Source organism: Meriones unguiculatus, chromosome 11 (genome assembly GCF_030254825.1).
Source record: "Meriones unguiculatus strain TT.TT164.6M chromosome 11, Bangor_MerUng_6.1, whole genome shotgun sequence".
Taxonomy (NCBI): domain Eukaryota; kingdom Metazoa; phylum Chordata; class Mammalia; order Rodentia; family Muridae; genus Meriones; species Meriones unguiculatus.
In genome coordinates, this window is record NC_083359.1 from 21,279,315 (window position 1) to 21,285,676 (window position 6,362).

Here is a 6,362-nt window from a genome sequence, read left to right on the forward strand (position 1 = left end):
TTCACCACCACCCAGCAACAGCTGTTCCAAACAGTGAGTTAGATCTTCAAGGTGGTCTCAGTGCAGACAAGCTGAAGTACTTCCATGCCCTTGAGATAGATGGATTTGAAAGAGAAGTGCAAGAGGCTTAGGAAACAGAGAAGAGAAACTCGTAGGAGAAAAACTCTGGTTCAGAATGATTCTTTGAACCTTCTGGTATGTTGTACACATAGGAGCTGTGGAAACGAGGTGTTTTCCAAGAGGCTGTGGGAAGATTTTGAAGAGATGCTCTCGATGGGGTGGAGACCAGTACTGAGAAAAAAACTACAGCAAACCCAGAAAAGAGAGAAGTCCTCCCTAAAAGCCTGGAACCATCTTTGGGGATTAGGGAAATGCTCTCCAGAAGTTTCACCTCTACCAGTCTTACAGGAGAACCATGGACTAGGAGGGGAAAGAGAGAGAAAGCACAGAGTTCTCACCTGTCGATGTGACCCTTTGCCAGGGCCAGGGCCAGTTCCTGCCTGAGAGGTTTTATCCCTTGTTGGCTCCCATTGTCATCTCTGCTGTGACTAAAGAAAGTTGCTTCTCCTTTGATGAGTCCTCAGAGACTTGTCCTCCACACACCTCTGTCTTAGTCTCTGGAAATTAAATCTCTGAGGGAAGAGAGCTTCCTACAAAGTTCTCCGATCATCTCTGGGGCTGCAACTAAGTCCATCCCAGGGGAAGACATAGTGGAAACTAGGACATGAGGGTTTCTATGGACCAACCTGGGAATAATGGGTTTTCTCTCCATTACAAATAAAAGTAGGCAACGTTGGCTTTTGTGTTCTCTGATGTGGTCTACTTTGGTGACAGCCATTAAATAATGTATGTAAGGGGAACAGAAACTGTCTCTGACATGAACTCAGTGGCTGGCTCTTTGACCTCCCCACCCCCGAGGGAGAAGCAGCCTTACCAGGCCACAGAGGAGGTCATTGCAACCAGTCCTAAAGAAACCTGATAAGCTAAGGTCAGATGTAAGGAGAGGTGGACTTCCCCTATTATCGGACTTGGAGAGGGGCAGGGAGGAGATGAGGGAGGGAGGATGGAGTTGGGAGGGAATGAGAGAGGGGACTACAGCTGGGATACAAAGTGAATAAAATGTAATTAATGTGAAAAATAAAAATTTAATTAAAAACACTATAGTTAAATATAAATACCTTAAATGGTAATTTTAAAGAAAAACAGGCAAATAAAATAAAGGACACAATGGTTCAGACCGTGTGGATTTTAAATCCATAGGGATGTAGCTCAGTGGTAGAGTGCATGCTTAGCATGCGTTGAGGTCCTGGGTTCGATCCCCAGCATCTCCAAGCTTTTTGAGTCCACTTTTAGAATCGCAGTTCTCCCCTCAGTCTGCTTAGGGCTATATGCACAGAACGACTTCTGGATGCTCATTCGTTTGCCTTTGCTGTGGTCGCAAACGTTTAGGTTCAGTTAGCCTACTCTGTTAGGAGCTGTCTTTGTACCGGGCTTGGGGCTCGCTCTGGTGGGCACGAGCAGCGTCACAGCTCTATGCGCGGAGGAGCCATTCTTTCCTTCCCTTGCCGCACTCCTCACACTGCAAAACCCACCACTTTAGAAAAACTAGTGATCGATGTTGTAGCACTCTTGTACGGGGCTTTGTCTGGTGGGTCCTTTGTCTAGGAGGCATTCCTCCTTTGTGCCGTTAACAAGTAAAGGAAGTTTAGAAAAGTTTTTAGGTAGCTTTATTCTAACCCCGAAGCCCCAAACCAACCCAAGAGTAACCATCATTGGCAGTCTGCCTGGTTGCAGTTGAATCAAGAGCTTTTAGACCTGGGGGTATATGGGTGGTAGAGGGTTGCTGGGTGAGAGTAGAGATTAGTCAAGTTCTCAAGGAGACAATGGGTACCTGCTCTTCCTTCCGTCTGACCACAGCATTTTGGACAATCAGGTGTAGTAGGATCTTGTGCTCAAGCAACTTGACCCTCAGGAAAGAGGACATTAAGGTGTGGGTCTTAGGCTGGGCTTGCGAATGCTTCCGGTTAAATCACCTTGCGCAGCCAATGACTGACAATATTATACGCTTGGGAAACGCAACCCTGAGGTATTAAAGATACAAGAACACTTTAAATAGTTAGCTCAGAAATAGCCACAGCAATTACCAGCTTTAAATAATAACATCTTAGATGTTTTAAATATAGAAAAAATCCTAAATATTACCATGTTAATAACCATTATGTTGGTATTAATAATGACTTCCCATTCCTTTTTTAAAACAAATGGTCTTAAGCAAAGAATTTTAAATTTTTATAATTAAAATTAAAGAGGAAATGGAAGAAAAATTGTAGAGGCTTATAGATCAAAATTAACAAAAGGAAAAAGAAAAAAGATGGAAACAAAGCTAAGAGCAGACATTTGAAAGAAAAATACAAAAATTTATAGATTTAATGAAAATGATTCTAAAATATCTGAGGTACAAAATATAGAAAAAAATAAGATATGGAAACAAGGCATAAAACAAGATCCAAGAACTTATAGAACAGAAAGAAAAAGATAAAAGTTGGAAGCAAGGCATAATACAAGAAATCCAAGAATTTATAGAACAGAATAAACAACCCATAAGATAGGTATGACATATAGGCACAAACCTTAAGAGAAGAGCTTAGAATATTAAGTAAAGAAAATGCTCAGGCAGAGACAAAACATGAAAATAAATGCTTAACATCCTTAGTCATCAGGCAAATGCAAATCAAAACAAACCTGAGATTTCACCTTACACCCATCAGAATGGCTAAGATCAAAAACTCAAGGGACAACACATGCTGGAGAGGATATGGGGAAAGGGAAACCCTCCTCCATTGCTGGTGGGAATGTAAACTTATACAACCACTTTGGAAATCAATCTGGTGCTTTTCAGTGCTACCTCAAGGTCCAGCTATACCACTCCTAGGCATATATCCAAAAGATGTTTAAGTATACAAGGACATTTGCTCAACCATGTTTGTAGTAGCTTTATTCATAATAGCCAGAAGCTGGAAACAACCCAGATGCCCCTCATTTGAGGAATAGATACAGAAATTGTGGTACATTTACACAATGGAATACTACTCAGCAATTAAAAACAAGAAAATCACGAAATTTGCCGCCAAATGGTGGGAACTAGAAAAGATCATTCTGAGTGAGGTATCCCAGAAGCAGAAAGACACACATAGTATATGCTCACTTGTAAGTGGATATTGTTTCATGGTTGTTCTTGTTGTATGTAGTTTCTTATATTTACATATAATAACACAGATGTATATGTAAAGGAGGCCATTTATTAGACTAAAAGGAAGAATTGTATGGATGTAGGAGTTGCCAATAAAGATTGGCCAGTTAGTGGGGCAGGAAGACAGGAAGTAGTCTTTCTCTCCTGATGGGGAGAAAAGAATTCTGGGTAGGGAAGAGAGAAAGGCCCTTTCACAGGAGGCATGGAGGAAGACAGACAAGACTGTGAGCCTGGAAGGATAGCTGCCACCTGGCTGGATAAGACAAGATGGATGGATTAACTTAGCTAAGCTAGTTGAGACTGTACCAAGCTAAGACCTAAGTTTTGAGATTTTAAAAGGTCTTGCTGTCTTTATTTTTATGGTTTAAAGGCTGCTCTGGGGCTTAAGTTTTTTCTTCACCAGGAGACATGAACCACAGGTCGCAACAAGGCAGAGACAGGATTTGCCAGTGTGTACTGACTACCTTCCACTCCAGTGAGATACCCTGCCTCAAAGGAATACAATGAAGGGTGACAGCAGGACAAGCAACATCTTTTTTTGGTCTCTGCATGCGTGAAGAAGTGAACATGTAAACACACACATACAGAACAGTAATTTTTTCCCACTATATATTTTTATAACCTTATCAAAAATTAGGTGACTACAGTTGTGTGGGTTTATTTCCGGGTCTTCTGTTCCATCGGTCTACTCCACGTGTCTGCTTTTGTGCTAGGACCATGCAGTTTTGTCAGTATGACTCTGTAGCATGATTGGAGATCAGCCGTTGTGTTCACTCCAGCATTGTTCTCTGAGTATTGTTTAGGCTATTTGGGGTCTTTCACGCTTCTCTGTGAATTTTAGGCTCACTTTTTCTAGTTCTGTGAAGAATACTTGAAATTTTGGTGGGGACTACATTGAACCCGTGGGCTGCTTTTCCCAACATTAATTCTGCCAATCCATGTGCATGGGAGATATTTACATTGTCTAGTATGTTCTTTGATACTTTCTCAGTATTTCGAGGTTTTAATTGTAGAGGTCTTTTGCACACTTTAAGTTAAAGCCGTTCCTATTTTTTGTGTATGTACTAGCATGCCTGTATATATGTGGATGTGTGGAGGCGTAGGTAAAGCAAGAGGTTGGTGTCAGCGTCTTCCTCATTCAGTCCCTACCGTATCTTTTGAGACAAGGTCTCTCACTGAACTAACTCACAGATTCAGCTAGGCTCCCTGACCTACAATCTCTAGGGACCTTCCAGACTTCATCTTCCCAGCCCTGGGATTACAGATGAATGAGGGATTGTCCAGAATTTTATGTGTGAGGTGGCGGTCAAACTTCATTCTTGCTGCACAAGGATGAAGACAGAGCCATCTCCCCAGCCCCTATTCCTAAACATTTTTAAAGCTATTGTGAGCAGGATTTATCCAACCTCATCCTCCAACCCCTAATTCTTTCTTGGCAAGGTTGCTACTGGTCTGTAGAAAAGCTACAGATTTTTTGTGTGCTGATTTTGTACCTTGTTATTGTGTTGAAAATGATTTTTTGATTTAAGGGGCTTTTTCTGGAGTAAGTCTTTGAATCATATCATCTGCAAACAGATACCCTGCTTTCTTTCCACTCTGTTTATATCATTTTTTTAACTTCTTTTGAAATTGCTCTGATACTTACAGTTCTAGAATAACAGTGATGGTGGCGACTCTTGTTTCATTCCTGGAAATGCTTTCAGTTTGTTATCATTTAGCTGGAGTGTGTGTGTGTGTGTGTGTGTGTGTGTGTGTGTGTGTTCAATGTAGCCTTTATTAAATTGAAGTGTGTTCCTGCTCATCCTGGTGACTTCAGAGATTTGATTGTGAAAGGATGTTGAACTTAGTCAAAGGCCCTTTTCTGTACCTGTTGAGATAATCATTGATTTCTCTCCTTAATTCTATTTACATGTTGTATTACATTTATAAATTTGCTCATGTTGAACCAACATTGCATCTGGGGAATGAAATCAGCTTGGTCATAGTGTATGATTTTTTTCATTTAAATTTTTTGGTTTAGAGAATTTTATATGAGTACTGTATTTATTTAATTTCTACCCCATCACCACTCAAATGGCTCCCATGCCACCAACTCCTTCTAAAATTCATAACTTTTTAATGTTTAGTTATTAGTGTTTCATGTATATATAAATTGCATATGTATACATATATTTATATCCGACAGTCCATTAAGTATTGTATCTATACACCTGTGTTTTGGGCTGACACTTGGAACTGAGTAGCCTTTCAGGGAGCTCATTCCTGGAGTAAACTTACTCTCCCACTCTCAGCAGCCATTGACTGACTGTAGCTGTTTATCTAGGGATGAGGCATGCTACAGCATGGACTGGTGCTTTGTATTTGATTGTTAATTATTTTGCTCTCTGAGGTCTGCTTGCTGTTTTACGAGCAGACTATTGCACACCCTAAATGTTGCTGTGCAACGCTGAGTCCAGATAATCCCTGTTTGACCAATAAAATGCCTACACCTGGCCAGGGCAGAAATGAGGTAGGCCTGGCCAAGGTTCAAAGGCTGGGAGGAGAGAAGGACCACAGGAAAATGAGAAACAGGTACCAGGGGGAAGAAGCAGTATCGCCATGAGTTAGAAGAACCAAGTTGCCAGGAGGAATTTACTCTGAGGATTGGCATGGCTGCAGAGAAGCATCCCAGATGAAAAGCATTATCCATGATTTATTGAATTGTGGATGGGAAGTAGACCAGCTAGACATGATCAAAACAGATAGCATGGGATGTGGGGCTGGGAGGTAATAAGGTAGCTTAAGGGGTTAATATCTGCCCAGGCCCAGGTGAAATAAGGAATATTAAAACTATAACAGGTGTCTGTGTCTTTTATTAATTGATAGGATAAAAATAACCATGGTAATTAATAGAAAATAACCAATTTTCTACAACAGAGGCATTATGAAATCTCCTCATCCACATTAGCATGCCAACTGGTATTGTCACGATTCACGTCTCATTTAGGCAACCATATTCTCTGTAGTGTCTAGAAGACACCACTATCTTGCAGCAGGAATCCTGGTTCTCCAATTCTTACAATATTTCCTCTTCCCTCCTCCATGACTTTTCCTGAACATTAGGTATACGATT

At 41.0% G+C, this 6,362-nt stretch overlaps 1 non-coding gene across 1 annotated transcript; it reads left to right on the top strand.

Moving 5' to 3' along the window:
• The first annotated feature begins 1,258 nt into the window (after positions 1-1,258).
• On the top strand, positions 1,259-1,331 carry Trnaa-agc (transfer RNA alanine (anticodon AGC)). The gene has a single exon. It is a non-coding gene; the product is annotated as a tRNA-Ala (tRNA).
• The last annotated feature ends 5,031 nt before the right edge of the window (positions 1,332-6,362 follow it).